The following is a 19,168-nucleotide window of genomic DNA, read 5'->3' as shown; positions in this document are numbered from 1 at the left end:
TGGCTTCATCTTAAAGCGAGCTTCTATAAAAACTTTTTTCAAGCCGCCAAAAACGATAAGTCAATTTTTACCATCTGTCAAGTGTCATATACCCTTACAAGATGCAGGAGTATACAAGCTTGATTGTGACTGTGGTCTCTCTTATATAGGACAAACAAAACAATCGATCAAAACTCGCGTTAAGGAACATATAGCTGACTTAAAACATCGTCGCTATACTAAGTCTGCAATCTGTGAACACAGTCTAGACACAGCTAGCCATTATATTAGATTCGATAAACCACAGATCCTCGCAAAAGAACACCGATTCCAACCAAGGATGATCCGTGAGGCTATTGAAATTAAAAAACATCCAAATTTCAATAGAGAAGATGGCTGGCAATTACCACCTGCTTGGGACCCCATTATTAATATAATTAAATCAAAAACCAAGCATAATTCACCACAGATTAAAGACTCAATTAGCACATTCTGCGTAGATAGGACTATATAAGATATTGATGTATGTCGGGTAGTTTCGAATAACTTTGTAACGTTGGGACGTCTGACACCTCAGTCCTCCCGTGACCATGGTTGCTGTAAAGTATCCGAAACGTCGGGAATCAAAAGTTAACAATAAACCGCGATAAAATCCGAAAAAAGTGTTTTATTAAATAACAAAAGATACAAAAAATAAAGTCGAATTGAGCCCCCCCTCTTTTTTTGAAGTAAAAAGCAATTCCAAATCGCGTCCGCAAAGTAACACACATAAAAATACAGAACAATTTTAAGCCTCCCCCTTTTTAATGTCGTCTAATGAACATAGTGGAAATTGTGCTTGCAATTAGTGTGTAAAATTAATTAGGTAAAGAAAAAAATTAAATGAATTGGTAGGGGCGGCATTTTTCAGTAGACCCCGCATGGCAAAAATAACACTAAGGTTCTGGATGTATCTTGATATATCTAGCTGATCCCATAGACACACGACATATATAATGTGTCTAGTCGTAAAGCTTTTGTAAATGTTCCGATTGTCTGTGCTTTTTTAAAAATTTCCTTTCCATGTCATTCCAAATCGTTATTAAGTCATGGTGTGACCAGGGGGAAATATAAAATCTTTATATATATAGATATAAAAAATATCGTGTCACGATGTATGTTAGCGATAAATTCCGAAACTACTGAAACAATTTTTAACAAATTTTGTAAGCATCTGTAATTTGGTCCAACTTGGAAGATGAGGTAGTTTTTATCTCAATTGGACCCGGTAGGTGACGCTGCTATCGGTATGTAAGCAATCAAATTTGGTAGTTGTTTTCCGGGCAGGACAACGTCTGCCGGGTCCGCTAGTATAAGTATATAATTATTTTAATTTAATTAAAATATTATTATTCTGTTATTGTTTTAGTATAATAAAGATATTATTGTTCGTTTTACCGCCAAAAGTGGGTAATGGCAAAGGTCAAGTTAACCGTGACTATGAAGTCTATATAACGTCACTGAAATATCGGGAGATTAAAAATGACAATCGCGGGAATTTCCATTTAAGTAGGTAGTGACGAGTGACCGTGAAAGTTGAAAAAAAAAATACGAAAAAACAAAAAATCTGACTGCGACAAATAACTACTAAAAAGGGAAAAACAAGCTTTACAATTTAGTGTGAAGTGTATACAGTGTATAGCGTATTATATTCCATTCGATACTTTTTAAAACTACAGATATTTTAATGTATTAATAAGTAATATAATTATATACTACAAATTATTGCAGCCGGCGATAAAAAAGTTATACAAAACACTGATTCTCCTATTAATCAAACATTTAAAAAAAACTAAGTAATCTACTATCAATTGATTGAGTTGTGTTTATACAATATATGAATTTTAAACATCCTCTTTATATTATTATATTACACTTTTTTTATGTCACTAGGTCGGCAAACAAGCATACGGCTCACCTGATGGCAAGCGATTACCGTAGCTTATAGACACCTGCAACACCAGAAGCATCGCAAGCGCGTTGCCGACCCAATCCCCAATCCCCCCAGGAGCTCTGGTCACCTTACTCACCAACAGGAATACAATACTGCTGGAAAACAGTAACATTAGCACATTCCGTTTGTTTTTATACAATATATGAATTTTAAACATCCTCTTTATATTATTATTTTATTACATTGGCATGACCTTACATTCCGGTAGCAATCTTGGACTACATACTACATGGTATTTTTTTTTAATGTATATAAGATTATATTGGACGATAAAGGCAAAACAAATAAAACAAAGTTCTGTTGTTCTGAAAGCAGTTTTTTTTAATACATTATACTAGCCCGTTGGCGCAGTTTGTAGTGACCCTGCTTTCTGCCCCGAGGGTTGTGGGTTCGATTCCCACCCTGAGTCTGGGTGTAATATAAATATTTATTTATATATTTATATATGTATATTATGTATAAGTATGTTTATCGAAAAAAAAATGTAGCTATATACCAGTCGGCTGTTGCCTATAACACAAGCATTAAGTTGCTTACTTTAGGAACAGACGAACGTGTGTGTACTGTGTAAATATTTATTTATTTGTAAATATTTAAAAATATTTATACGAAGAGGAGAGCTACCTATTTATTACATTACTAAATTATGCTTTTAACCAATTACCTAACACAAATCTGAAAACAAAGAAACGACTAACAAAGAAATTTTATTCTTTTCCATCTTTCACAGTTCCTTACATTTTTGTTTTCTTAACTATTTTACTAGCCCGTACGGGTTTGTCGTACCCTGACTACGAAGCTAATAATTGATATTTTAGATTTTAATAATGAAATTTTAGTAAGATTTAATTAAAATCTCCGCAAGATATTATGTAGTAGTGTAAATAGTGAAACCGAATGAAAAGTTTTAACAACTAAATAAAAAATAAATTTTTACTACTTATCGATTTTTACATTTATTTGTCTTTGCCCCGATTTTACAAAATTCTGAGTACACCATTGTCCCAAAAAGCTAAGAACTCTGAGCATGTACGTATGTATGCCCATACTTCCCGTCGGGACTTCAGCCTTTGCTTTACAAAATTCCGTTCCCATGCTGTTCGAAAATTTAGGCAGGAGCTGCCCTATAAAAACTCCAACAATTTGACTCCATTCAACACCTGGCAGTTTGCATTGTCGATGATCGAAAACTTATGGATGGTGCAGAACCTTTAAGTATTCCCTGCCCAATAACATCCGTCAAGCAGAGTCTATAAATATTTTTAAGAATCGTTTGCACAAATACTACTTAACTCTTACATAGTTTTAAATATGTATATGTATTCTATTGGTATATTGTTTTTATTTGTATGTTTTTATAAATATATTTTGTATGTGTTTACATATGTGTTTATATGTTTATGTAGGTATATGTATGTAAATTAATTTAGTTATTATATGTACTAAACTTGCGTTGTTGATTGCGCACTACTACCAACATATTTTTATTATACTTTTATTAAAGGTTGCCTGGAGGAGATCGCTATAAGCGATAAGGCCGACTTTGCATACATTATTTGTTTTTGTATCGAATCGTTCTAAAATGTATTTTCTTTTTTGTGTGTGCAATAAAGTTTCATAAATAAACTAGCTGACCCGGCGAACTTCGTATCGCCTAACAGTGACTTTTAATTATTATCACAAATCTTTTGTATGGGAGTATAGAAAAGTGTTGTTTTTAGACTTTTTCAGGAAATTTAATTTTTTTTTTTTTTAATTTTTCTCTCCGTAAGAACCATCCTCGTACTTCAAGGAATATTTAAAAAAAAGAATTAGCGAAATCGGTCCAACCGTTCTCGAGTTTTGCGCTTAGCAACACATTCAGCGACTCATTTTTATATTATAGATAAAATAAAATAAGAAGAGAGGTTGTTTCTGTATGTTTTATACCAACTGTACCTATAATGGGGAGCGTTTTGATGAACTCTTCGATATGGAACCACCGTCAAGATTTTACTGTCGCATCCTTTTGGGTATCCTATCAGGTATTTGTGATTTGTGCAGTCCTTCTAGGTCTCCCAACCGTGCCTCGGAGAGCACGTTAAGCCGTCAGTCCCGGTTGTTATCATATACACCTGATAGCGATTGTTGCTTATAGTAGGGAATATATCCGCCAACCCGCATTGCCGTAGCGTGGGATATTATAGGCTGAAGAGAATCCTTCGGCCCTGGACTAGATATCATCGACATCTGGATCTTCTCGCTCATTTTTTTCGATTACCTATATATTTTTAACCGACTTCCAAAAAAGGAGGAGATTCTCAATTCGACTGTATTTTTTTTTCTTTTTTTTTATGTATGTTACCTCAGAACTTTTGACCGGGTGGACCGATTTCGACAATTTTTTTTTAATCGAAAGGTGGTGTGTGTCAATTGGTCCCATTTAAATTTATTTGAGATCTAACAACTACTTTTCGAGTTATATCTAATAATGCGTTTTTACTTGACGCTTTTTTCGTCGACCTACGTTGTATTATACCGCATAACTTTCTACTGGATGTACCGATTTTGATAATTCTTTTTTTGTTGGAAAGGGGATATCCCTAGTTTGGTACTATGATAAGGAAACCAGGATCTGATGATGGGACCCCAGAGAAATCGAGGGAAACTCTCGAAAATCCGCAATAACTTTTTACTGGGTGTACCGATTTTGACTATTTTTTCGTCGATCTACGTTGTATTACTCGTCGATGAAATTGAAGTCGATTTTTTTTCGTTTGTGAGCAAATACAATTATATGTAATGTAATATATTGCTATAGTTCGTTGTTTTCCGTAGTAAAAGTAGATTTACAATATTCCAACGATATCTTTGACATCTATGGTAGTTGTGGTATGAAATTGCTGACTAACGTAAAAAAAAATAATGTTCTGTAAAAGTATATAAAAATATAGGACGCCTGAAGCTGCCAATTCATTAAATTGTTGCAAGCGGGGTGTGCGGTCGGTGGAAACAGTTCATTTCTACTTACGCCCACATAATATCAAGTGTATCTTGGTTCGAAACATATCCATTATTAAGTTATTATTGATGTGCTAACAAAATGAATTTGATAATACGTATTTTATTTTTCATTTCATTTGTACACAAAAGCTATGGATTGACTTATTTCAATGGTAAGTTATTTCTTTTTATTATTTAATGGTTACATTTTTTGCTGTTTCTGTTTTTAAATCTTTTATAGATAAGTTCTTAAACTTCAATATAGCTTAAGTTGGAGTTATATTTTTATTAAAATGTGTTAAGTAAATATTCAATAAAATAAAGTAATATTAAGTAATCATTGTCTATATACGTTTGAAACTACTGTAAATATTTTTATATCTTATTATGGACGTATTTTCCAGAGCGGAGATAGGGGAAAAAAAATTAATTAAAAAAATTCTATACAGTAGTTTTAAATGTATTCAAAACGAAGGAATAGGAGCTTATCATTGTTTTATTGATTGTGGTGAAAGAACGATTTAACTGACGTTTTTAATTTTGTTAAAAAAATGTCAAATTTTATTTCAATACAATTAAAAAAAGGTATAACACTACAATATCGAAAACAATAAATTTATCTTTGCTTACGGATCTAGGTGGCCGTAAAAATTCTAAACGCCTTTATCACTACATAGTATAAAACAAAGTCGCTTCCCGCCGTCTGTATGCTTCGCTTCAGTCTGTAATATCCCGCTACTGGGCATAGGCCTCTTTCCCCATGTAGGAGAAGGATCAGAGCTTAATCCACCACGCTGCTCCAAAGCGGGTTGGCAGATATTTTTCCTACTATGAGTAACGATCGCTATCAGTCTGTATGCTTAGATCTTTAAAACTACGCAACGGATTTTGATGCACTTTATTTAGTAAATAGAGTGATTCCAGAGGAAGGATTATATGTTACATGCTTAATATAGTAGAATAACACTGATAGTTTTTGCACCCGTACGAAGCCAGGGCAGGTCGCTAGTTTTAGCATACGTATAAATGTATTTTATTTGTTAATGAATACTATAAGTCAACAGTTCACTTCACCAATATTTAAAAAAATACATAATTATTACGATTACATCCCAATGAAAAGGTATGCGGTATAATACGACGTAGGTCGACGAAAAATAGTCAAGTATTAGTTAGTACTAAGTTATTTATTTAGATATAACTCGAAAAGTAGTTGTTTAATCTCAATTAAATATAAGTGACGACGCGTTGGCGCAACGGCCACAGCACTGGTTTGTGGCCGTTGCGCTGGCGCTTGCGGTTTCGATCCCCGCACATGACAAACATTTGTATTGGTCATGTTTGTTGTTCATGCAGATGTTTTTCATGGTCTGGGTATTTGTGCAGTCTTTATGGGTCTCCCCACTGCGTCTCAGAGAGCACGTTAAGCCGTCAGTCCCGGTTCTTATCATATACATCTGATAACGATCGTTACTCATAGCAGGGAATATAGACTGTAAATAAATATTTCTATAAACACAAATATCCACTCCAAGCGGGAATCGAACCCTCGACTGTCGGTGTTTAGGCACCGCCGACACGGCACACGCACCATTACACCAGAGCGGTCGTCGGTAAACCTTAAGCCTTAGTAAAAGTATCCTTTCCCTCAACCCTTAGGTGCATGAATAGATAACCCTTAGGGCCTGTTTAACTGTAAATAATTATGTACAACTTATTAACGTGACAACGTCTAATAAATGCACGCCGGCTGAATACACGAAAAAGAATGACTCATGGTCCCGTTACGCTCACTGTCCCGTTGTGCTCATTGTACGCTTGGGGCGCATCTATCTCGCTTCCACTCGATTGGCTTATGCGTCCGAGGAGATGTTTTATTATGACGTTGTCACGTTAAATTATCGTCCGTAAACCAACATTACAGACAACCAATTTTTTTTGTTAGTTAGTTGCTAATAGAAATATTTAAAAAGTAAATTGGAGTTTGATAGTGCACTCGTTTGCCAAAAAGAACATAACGGTAAGCCAATGTCCTTTATTGTGCGGTTAAAATCCCCATCAAACCTTGACATTTATATATAATTATTTTACATATAAGTAAATAAGATACACATAAATAAAATTGAAACGTCTGTCTGTGATTCAAAATAACCGTGTTTTTTTTAAGTACATATAGTTATTTACACTATATTAAAACTTAAGCAAACGATTTTTAAATTTTTTTCTGACTATCTGTCTTCTTTTTTATCTGGGCTTATTTTCGGAACCGCTGAACCGATTTTCTTAGGACTTTCACTGGAAGATAGAACGGATGTGGAGCAACGCTTATGGGCTACATAGGCTATTTTTCATCCAGGAATTACCCAAAAAAGGGAATTTACGCGGAAAAAAAACTGTATTTACATACAGATAAATATGAAATAACCAAACATTTTTCTATTAAATACGACAATTTTTGTTTAAATTTTAAAACATACCTACATAATAAATACATAAATAGTAAAAAAAATGAAAATACTACATTCAACATACCAAACAAAATTACTCTGTTTTGTCGAGTTTTAAGGTATTTATTTGTATATATATAATTTTTTTTCATGATATATTAAAATCGTATTTAACTGTTTGTATATATGTCTGTACAACTGTTTCTAGAACGGTAAAATAAGATAAAAGAGGCCACATGGCATCATATATATTTTAATTCTCACGGAATCAGGATCACGCCGTAGAAATAATAATTAAGAATCTTGCAAGTGAACGAAATCGCGGATACTGCTAGTTGGAAATGAATTAAATAAAATCAAAGGGAAGTGTAATATTTGACCAAATCATATTATTCTGGCGATTGTAAGCCAGTTTTAACAAATAAACAGCAATCGGCTTGTGAAAAGGAATTACAAGACATTATATTAAGGCAAATAAAAAAAGGTTACTTATATACTTGGTATCAAGCAGTTTATTTATTTAATTATTGATAATAATGCGCCAACAAGGTAGAAAATAATACACACAATAAATAGGATCACAATACACACAAATTAAGTGTTACCACAGTTAAAGGCACATACTTTAGTGCATTCTATTTCATTACAAATAATAAAATACAAAGCAAAATCAAAATCATACAAAAAATAAAATAATTTTTAACAAAAAAAAAAACCGACTTCAAAAAGGAAACTAAAAAGTGAAAAATAAATTTACTTAGTACAAAGTAATTCGTATTTTGATTTAGTTAATCAGAAATGATTAAATAAATGTTTTAAAATTTTGAAGTCGGTGCCAAGTAAAACAATAACTACTCTAGGATCTACTCGTAAGTTGTATTCAGTTTTCTTTCATAATTTGTTTCATTGACATTAGGTTGAATACTGTTTATATTCTGTTATTGTTTTGACATATCTAATAATATTTTTGTACTTGCTTGTTGTGTGTGCGTTGTTTGTATTTGTTATTATAGCCAGGTTGTCGCAGTATTTACTTCCTTAGTTTCCTTTTTGAAGTCGGTTTTTTTTTGTTAAAAATTATTTTATTTTTTGTATGATTTTGATTTTGCTTTGTATTTTATTATTTGTAATGAAATAGAATGCACTAAAGTATGTGCCTTTAACTGTGGTAACACTTAATTTGTGTGTATTGTGATCCTATTTATTGTGTGTATTATTTTCTACCTTGTTGGCGCATTATTATCAATAATTAAATAAATAAACTGCTTGATACCAAGTATATAAGTAACCTTTTTTTATTTGCCTTAATATAATGTCTTGTAATTCCTTTTCACAAGCCGATTGCTGTTTATTTGTTAAAACTGGCTTACAATCGCCAGAATAATATGATTTGGTCAAATATTACACTTCCCTTTGATTTTATTTAATTCATTTCCAACTAGCAGTATCCGCGATTTCGTTCACTTGCAAGATTCTTAATTATTATTTCTACGGCGTGATCCTGATTCCGTGAGAATTAAAATATATATGATGCCATGTGGCCTCTTTTATCTTATTTTACCGTTCTAGAAACAGTTGTACAGACATATATACAAACAGTTAAATACGATTTTAATATATCATGAAAAAAAATTATATATATACAAATAAATACCTTAAAACTCGACAAAACAGAGTAATTTTGTTTGGTATGTTGAATGTAGTATTTTCATTTTTTTTACTATTTATGTATTTATTATGTAAACAAAAAAAACCGACTTCAAAAAGGAAACTAAAAAGTGAAAAATAAATTTACTTAGTACAAAGTAATTCGTATTTTGATTTAGTTAATCAGAAATGATTAAATAAATGTTTTAAAATTTTGAAGTCGGTGCCAAGTAAAACAATAACTACTCTAGTATCTACTCGTAAGTTGTATTCAGTTTTCTTTCATAATTTGTTTCATTGACATTAGGTTGAATACTGTTTATATTCTGTTATTGTTTTGACATATCTAATAATATTTTTGTACTTGCTTGTTGTGTGTGCGTTGTTTGTATTTGTTATTATAGCCAGGTTGTCGCAGTATTTACTTCCTTAGTTTCCTTTTTGAAGTCGGTTTTTTTTTGTTAAAAATTATTTTATTTTACAATTTTTAGTGATGGGTAGATCTAACAAGGATGCTTTTTCTCTTATGTCGGGGGTTCGGAAACATACACAATACACAGGCACAAACACCCAGATCATGACAAACATCTATATGGCCAATACAAATGTCTGTCGTGCGCGGGGATTGAACCCACTAACGCCAGCGCAACAGCCGGTGCTGTGACCGCTGCGCTAACGCGTCGACATACTATGAGTAAAGTTCAGTGACAGCTTAGCGTGTTTTCTGAGGCTAGGTTGGGAGAACCACAAGGATTAACAACTAGGACCGAAAATAAATATTTGTATAAACATAAATATCCACTCCGAGCGGGAATAGACCCTGCGACCGTCGGTGTTTAGGCGCCGCCGATACGGCACATGCACCATTATATCAAAGCGGTCGTCAAACAGCAAAAGGTAACTGCTGTAAATTGTTGAGAAATTCCCTCGAGTGTTTATGGGCTCCATCATCAAACCTGGTCCTGCGACACAGATGTTCACACATCAGGTAATTGCTATAAATCGTTGAAAAGTTCCCTCGACTATCTTTCGTCTCCATCATCAGACTTTAGTGGCACTTGTAACTCATATAGGTGCAAAGTTCTCATCAATAGAAACGAGTTAAGTTCAAACACCAGGTAATTGCTATAAGTCGTTGAAGAGTTCCCTCGACTATCTTTCGTCTCCATCATCAGACTGAAATGGCACTTATAACTCATACATATGCAAAGTTCTCATCAATAGAAACGAATTAAGTTCAAACAGCAGGTAATTGCTATAAATCATTAAAGAGTTCCCTCGACTATCTTTTGTCTCCATCATCAGACTGTATTGGCACTTATAACTCATACAGGTGCAGAGTTCTCATCAATAGAAATGAATTAAGTTCAAAAACCAGGTAATTGCTATAAATTGTTGAAGAGTTCCCTCGACTATCTTTCTTCTCCATCATCAGATCGACTCCAGACCTTTATTAAATAGTAGTGCTTTATAGTACTTAATGAAAACATGATTAAATTTACTAGTCACCCTTACGATTTTTGAAAGTTTCCCTCGATTTCTCTGGGATCTCATCATCAGATCCTGGTTTCCTTATTATGGTACCAAACTATGGATATCTCTTTTCCAACAAAAAAAGAATTATCAAAATCGGTTCATAAACGAAGAAGTTATCTCCGAACATACATTAAAAATTCGACTGTATATATATATATATATATATATATATATATATATATATATATATATACAGTCGAATTGAGTAACCTCCTCCTTTTTTTGAAGTCGGTTATTTTTATTTTATTTTTTTATTTTATTTATTTATTTGGAGAACGGTACAGAAACAATTACAGAATAACAGCGTAGCATAAAACAGAAAAAAAAAATAGATACAAATAAATTGTCCCCTCTATGTCTCACTAAGAACATAGGGATAAGATTTACAGCAAGGACAGTAATGATGATTAGTTTTTACTATTATAGTCTAGAGCTAATGAAAACACCAAGGCAACTAATTGATCTAACTAAATAGCTTCCTAACTTTAGTTTTAAAAAGATGCCGGGAGCACGAGAACATGTCTATATCATTAAATAAACTATTGTGTAGGACACACATTCTGTAAAGTGGCGCGCGTTGACCTATATTTGTTCTAGTTAATTCTATATGGAAAAGGTTTTTAGACCGAGTTGGTTTAGCTGGAGCTCGAAAATACAGTTCTGCAAGAAGTTGTGGTGCGTTTATTTCACCCATGCAAATATGTCTGAGGGTAAGTGCATCAGCCATCGAACGTCTATCGCTAAGAGAAATCATGCTGTATCTATCTAATAATTCATCATAAGAGCACCTTGGAGAATGAATACGGTAGTTGAGGATACGTAAAAACTTTTTTTGTACAAGTTCTAGGCGATTTTTGTATGTATCGTAGTATGGGTTCCAAATGGGGGATAAATACTCAAGTTGTGAGCGCACTAAACTTTTGTAAAGACACATAAATGTTTCTTCTCGCTTAAAAGATTTCGTGATGCGGCAGATAAAACCTAACATGCGGTAAGATTTTTTTATTATATGATCAATGTGTGTATCAAGCGTAAGCTTTGTATCCAGATAAACACCTAAGTCACGAATCGACGGTTCAGTATCGAGCATATGATCTCCCAGCGAAAAGGTGGATGGTATTATGTTTTTATTTCTTGAAAATCGAATATGTTTGCACTTGCTATAGGCTAAAAATAGTTTATTGGCTCTACAGTATTCATTTAGTCTATCCAAGTCTTCCTGCATCAAACAGATATCATTATTGTTTGTTACGGTGGAGTATATTTTTAAATCGTCTGCGTATAAAAGAAACTTTGAATGTTTAAAGCAAGGCGAGATGTCATTAATAAATAAAGTGAATAGTAATGGACCCAATATCGATCCCTGTGGGATACCGGATGTCACAAGTGCAGGAGAAGATGCGTATCCATTCATGACGACAACCTGGGTACGATTTTCTAAGTACGAAGAGAGCCACCGAAGGAGATTACCTTTAATGCCATTGTACGATAACTTTCTTAAGAGCAAAAGATGATCCACCTTGTCAAACGCTTTTTTATAATCAGTGTATATAGCTTCAACTTGGCCCTTTTTGTCTAAATTTTTAAATATGTAATTTGTGAAAACTAATAGATTTGACAAGGTAGATCGCCCCCTAACGAATCCGTGCTGCTCCTCGATAATAGTATGCTTAAGCTTCGATGATATGAAATTGTGAACTAGTTTCTCAAACACCTTCGGAATAGTTGATAGGATGGATATTGGCCGATAATTTGGTATTTCATTTTTCGAACCCGATTTAAATATAGGCGTTATAAAAACCCTTTTCCATTGGCTTGGAAATACACCTTTTCTGAGGCAGTTATTAAAAATCATTTCAAGCGGAAAAGAGATATTTTTACTAACTCTTTTTAAGAATATAGGTGCTATGTTATCGGGGCCAGGCCCTTTGCTAGGATCTATATCTTTTAGTGCTTTATAAATGTCAAGTTGAGGTAGATAAAGTTGATTCAAACATATGAGGGTCTCATTAGTATCTAGTGTGTCAGAAATTTTGTAAGCTTCTAGATTTACCGGCTCAAAAACTGATTGAAAATATTGAGAAAACATACTACAAATTATGCTTGGATTACTAGATGTACAATTGTTAAGTTTCATGGTTTTTGGATATCCTGAGTTAGTTTCTTTTAAATCAGAGGTGTATTTCCAAAACAACTTTATATTGTCTTTAAGAGACTTTTCTATATTTTCAATATATAGATTGTAGCAGTTCCTTATTAGTAGTTTGACTCGCTTCCGCAGTAAATCAAATTCTTGATAATCTCTTAATGAACCGTAAGTTTTCCAACGCATCCATACCTTAGTTTTTCGCCTAAGTGTAGAAATTAAACTTTTAGAAAACCAGTTCGGATAGCGAGGGGGTTTTGATTTTGTCTGGGGCACATGTTTCTCAATTATGTCATTTAAGAGATTGTAAAATTTGTCAACAGCTAATTCGGGAGACAGATTGGCGAGTTCCGATGTCCAGTTTATATTACAAAGATCCTTGTTAATGAGTTCGTAGTCAGCCTTAAAGAAGTTTCTCTTAATTTTGTGGTCGTTGAAGGTTGACATATGAGGTTCCCTATTGCACGCTGAATGTAATATTTCGAGTGGAGGTTAATAAAATAAAATAAGTTTGCTTTAGGCCACATCACTAAAGTAAAACTTTCTATCCTCACTAACTTATATCTCCCTCTCAACTTCCGTTCGCCTCATCCGATCACACATTTCGTAACGTTCTCGTCACATATTCACCAGCTTGCTCTGCAAGTTAAAAATTCTAATTGAAATTAATTTCAGAGCTGAGCTCGGGCGAGGGTAAGGGATTAAAGTTGGCAACACGCTTGAAGTACTCGCCTGGTGTTACAGGCGTCCACGGGAATTTTTTTTTAAATTTTTAAAGTTTTGAATTAAATTTCGGGAATTTCTGAATAATATATTATATCTAATCAGTTTTAAAACTGACTTTTAGTGTAAACGAAAGAAGAACGGACACGCCCCATAGAAAAAAACCCAGACCCGACAGAAACGAGACATATCTCGGTTTTTTCTTGCTATTTTTTATACAATTAAATTATATATTTTCTTATTTTCTTTAAATCATCAAACGGTTCGATCACTAATGTTCCATTGGTTCAATACTGGCGAGATATACATGTTGAAATTGTATATGAATTGAATATGGCCTCTTACGATATTATCATAAATGAACCGACTCACTAGGAAATTTGTAAAATTTTACTATCTGCAGTTATCATTGGGTTAAGGTCATATCTGACTGAGCGTTTTTTCTTTATAATTAACAAGCTGTACCCTGCGCTTTCATCCGCGTTAATTTGAGGAAAAAACTTACTAAAATATCCTTTTTTGGTAAATGGACGCAAACAACGCAAAAAGAATTTTTCAATTCGAACCAGTAATTACTGAGATTGGCGCGTTCAAACAAACAAACTCGTTAGCTGTACCTATAATATTAGTAGGTTATGATCTATAAATTAAGAGTACCCATGTAAAAGTATTTTATTACGTCAAATAACATTTGTTTAAAACTCTACTACTAATACCTAACAATCGTTTGTTTTAGCGTCTGAATTTGAACGTATACCTCCAGTACATAAAATAGATAATTACGACTCCTGCCTCCAGAAACCCAGTGATGTTTACTGTAAATTATTTTTCCGCCTTGTATCGGATGGGCCAAGCGAACTTCTTTCCATGATACAGGTAATATTTATGAATTGATAGTAATGCACTCTTAAATATTATTTATACTATGTTTAATACAATGTTCGTTGTTTTGATTTTATAAAAGTGGAACAGACAAAAATACAATATACTAAATACTATAAATTATCGAATTAAATCGTATTTATAGGTTATAAAACTTTACATTAAAATATTTATAACGCATTATCAAATAATAGTTAAATGGAATATTATCTTAATCAAACTTAATTATATTTCAGGAATATTCTAAACAATCAACGACACATTTCGATCACACAAAACTAAGATATGGAGTATGCGTATCACAACACTGCCAAAATCATATACAGAATGATACATCGGTCTCAGAGGCGAGCCTCGAAGGATGCCTCAACCAAACTTTCTGGGAGGATTACCGATTAAAAACTAAATTAGAACGATATATGTGCTACAATTTGTCAGACAATAAAATCAAGATAGACACCAGTGATTTAGTAGCGGGATTAATTATTCTTTCAATTTTAATGTTAAATATTATCAGTAGCCTCTACGACGTCTACTGCACATCGAACAAGCGAAACAGTAATAATTCATTTTTTTTAAAACCGTATTTCAAAGTTTTTAGCCCTAATTTTTTCGATAAAAACTCTAGTAAAAATGTGTTCTATTAAAAGTTTATATTTTTCAAAAACAAATTACAGTTTTATCAATTTTCATATCATAAGTAGCTAACAATCTTGGTACGAAATTTTTACACTTGATGCGAACTTTCTACAAATTATTTCTTATTACTTTCTACAAATTATTATTATTTCTACAAATTTATAATAAAAGTTTGTAATTCGAATAATTTTTGAGTTTGGTAATAAAAACAAATAACTTGGAATGATTTAATTTCTAAGAATTATTTTTAGTATATTATTTGTATACGCAATATAGGTACTCGTATAATTTAATTGCACTTGTCTTGAATAGTACTATGTAATGGATATGTTTCTTTTAGGTAATTCAATTATTTTATCATTCTCGATAAAACGAAATTGGAGAAACTTGATAAAGACAAAACAGGACGATGGACGGTCACAGGATTTTAAAGGTTTTAATGGAATAAGGTATCTATCAAGTCATTTAAATTAAAAAACATTAGCTTTGCAAAATTTTATACTGACTCAGTTTTGGAAAAAATCCGATTGAATATTACTTAAATAGATTCATGTTTTTAATTATTAAATAATTTATTTATATTCATTTAATTTATTATTTATTGTATTTTTATTTACTTGCTTGCTAAATTTTTGTAGTTCTTGTTTTGACCGTTGTTTCTCTTACGGATAGTTTCAATACTCTACCTATCTCTGAATTTGCTTACTAGAGATAAAATTTTGATACAAACTCCAAACAAATTGTGTCAAATTGATTTGAGGATAGAAAACTAGAACGAAAACAGATTGTACAGACTTCAAATTTGATCTAGAATTACTCAGCTATCTCATGCTTACTAATCTTTCAAATTCACATCGTGCTGAATGTATTGAAGTAGGTAGTTATACTTACAATTTTCCTATTACAGATGCCTCATCGCCTATGGGGTGATATTAGTACATACAGTTGTATCTTACTATGTAGTTGGTGGAAATTTTTATGAAATCGAAGCGGTAATAAATGTTTAATTTAATTTTTATATCAATGAAAATAGAAAATTAACAAAAAAAAAAAAACGAGGTGGTTTAGACCACACGACTGAAGTAAAACTTACAAAATGTAACTCTACTTTCAATCTTCACTAACATATATCTTCCTCTCAAATTCCATTCGCCTCGCCCGATCACAATTTTCGTAACGGTCTCGTCACGCATTCACCAGCTTACTCCCCAAGTGAAGCGTGCGTAACGAAGTTTTACTTCAAAAAATTTGTAGAAGTTTTACTTCAAAAAATTTGTAGAAGTTTTACTTCAAAAAATTTGTAGAAGTTTTACTTCAAAAAATTTGTATTGGTCATATAAATGCTTGTACTATAAAGGGTTAATTACAAAAATTTACTCCTTTTTTTAATCAATTGTATATTGAAGTAATAAAATACATCACACATCTTTCAGTCATACAGCAATCCGTTCTACCAGTTAATAATCAACGGATCGATCATGATGCAGGGGGTTTTCGTCATGGCTGGATTCCAGCTGGCGTACAGAATACGTGTAATCTCCGAGAATTATCAACTGAACTGGAGTATCGTACCTTTAGCAATTTATAAAAGATTACTCAGGTACGTATATGAAAACGTTGCCTGATCCGTCAATTAGGACCTTTTCGTGTCTTATTTCAACTTTACAGAAGTTCACAGATAAATAATATCGCTTTCAAGCAGTGTTGCGTTAGTGTGGTAGTAAGTCAAAGTTTCTTCGAGGCTTATAGTGTTGTATGTATTCTATATTACGATAACTGCTTATCATCAGGCGTGACATACGTCTTTTTACCAGTGCAGGGTTAAACAAAATCTATATCTTTACATATAATAAAATGGTAGGAAAGTCAGAACTGTACATTGAATATTTTTTTATAAGAATACTTGGGGTGTGATCTACAATCGACACCGAAGCCAAAAATATAGTTTTTAGAATTATTGTCTGTTTGTCTGTTTGTTTGTCTGTTTGTCTGTATGTATGTCCGGATAAACTCAAAAAATATTGCATGGATTTACTTTAAATTTGGCACAAATATTATTAAGAAGTCGGGTCAACATATAGGATACATATTATCACGCTATCACCTACGGGGAACGAGCAGTGAACCTTTATTTCTTCAACACATTCTGTAACAACGTGTAATACTTATAACAATTGAATGTTGAAATCAAATATTTGAATGTTGTTGTTATTATGTTAATAACCATAGCTAGCTTCACACTATAAATATAGACATTCTGTAGTATATTTAGTATCAGCATTGCACCCGTGCGAAGCCAAGGCGGGTCGCTAGTATTAAATAAAAGTATGCTTATAATACTTAACTTTTTACAGATTACTTCCAGCTTACGCCGTTGTAATACTGATGACGGCGACGTGGTTAAGGTTTCTAGGACCAGGACCGTTTTGGGAGGTAAAACGTAGACAAAAAAGTATTTTTGTTATTATTATTATTTTTTATTTATTTAATTTTGAGGAGGAACAACAGCTAAAATAGTTTCACAAATACACAATTTACATAGAAACATAAAGCTAATAATAGTTCCCCAAATATAGAAACAGCAACTACAACAGAAATACATCACTAACCACATATCACATTTTATCTCTCAGATATATCATTGTACTTATCTATAACCCGACTAGAAAAAGGTCAGGCTCAACCAAATCATGTATCTACCAGACTACCAGATCAGGATAGAATGAGGCATGCCAGATCCGGCAAGGCATACTGGATCAGGACCCGGTCCTGTTCAGATCAGGATAGCCTGATGTAAAATATAATAAAGTATGGTAAGGCATACTGGATCAGGACCCGGTCCGGTCCAGATCAGGACAGCCTGATGTAAAATATAATCAAGTATGGTAAGGCATACTGGATCAGGACCCGATCCGGTCCAGAACAGGGCAGCCTGAAAGAAATTACGCGAACTGAGCCTGAATCGCGCTATTAATGTTTTTAAGCGCACTTAGTATATATACAATTATCAGGACAGTCTAGCAGGGAGTCCATTTCTACACAGTGGAGCAGTCATAAGTAATAGGAAATAGTTAATTAGTAGTTAATTATTAGAAGTTAATAAATAAAATTTAATTAATAATAAGAATTAAATAATAATAAAAAAATGATTACTATTTAAAGTAAATAATACTTTGGAAAAAATAAAATCAAATAAATATCATATAATTATTATTTATAATTTCAATTCGCTTTTTTTTTTGTGAAACAATTTTTTCAAGAATATACATTCGTGTTTTTTAAAAGGACCGGACCGAACCGGCTGATCAGGATGAGATGAGATTTCCTGATCGGGTCCAGATCAGGAAATCTCATCTCATCCTGATCAGGTCCAGACCAATCACCTGCGTTACATGCCTTATCTAGTCCTGATCAGGCATGCCTGGTCCGGTCCTTCTAAGGAAGACGAAAAAATTTCTACTTGGGAATAATGTTGAAAATAAGAATAAGTTATTTATTTAAGTTTTATTATTAAGAGAGAGAATAAAATATTTATTTAAGTTTCATACATATATCAATTATGTCTCTACATGAAATTTAGGCAAACAAGAAAGAGGTCACATAAATGTTTAAGCATTAATTTTTTTTTAATTTATTCAAAAATTTAAATGTTACGCGAAAATTTTCTGGTGGAGCAGTGGTTACTGATACTGAATGTTGCGCTTATTGATTGTGGCCTCGATCCTGACTCGTAACAAATATACATACAGACTTAGTATGGTTTTCGCTTCAACCTGTATATTCCACTGCTGGGCATATGCCTCTTTACCCATGTAAGAGAAGAATCAGAGCTTAATCCACCACGCTGCTCCACTACGGGTTGGCGGATATGTTCCCTACTATGCTATCATATATATATATATATATATATATATATATATATATATATATATATATATATATATATATATATATATATAACATCCGCTATCAGGTGTATGTGATAACAACCGGGACTGACGGCTGTCGGCAAAGTGCTCTTCGAGGCACGTTGGGGAGACCCACGAGGCCTGCAGAAACACCCAGACCATGGCAAACATCTGTATAGCCAATACAAATGTTTGTCATGAGCGGGGATCGAATCCGCCAAAGGGCTAGTAAAACGTAATTTTGGTGAACGTGAATATTAGACATATGTATGTTACTTGTTGATAT

The sequence above is a fragment of the Melitaea cinxia genome, chromosome 17 (assembly GCF_905220565.1).
Source record: "Melitaea cinxia chromosome 17, ilMelCinx1.1, whole genome shotgun sequence".
Classification (NCBI taxonomy): Eukaryota; Metazoa; Arthropoda; class Insecta; order Lepidoptera; family Nymphalidae; genus Melitaea; species Melitaea cinxia.
This window is presented reverse-complemented; position numbering follows the sequence as displayed.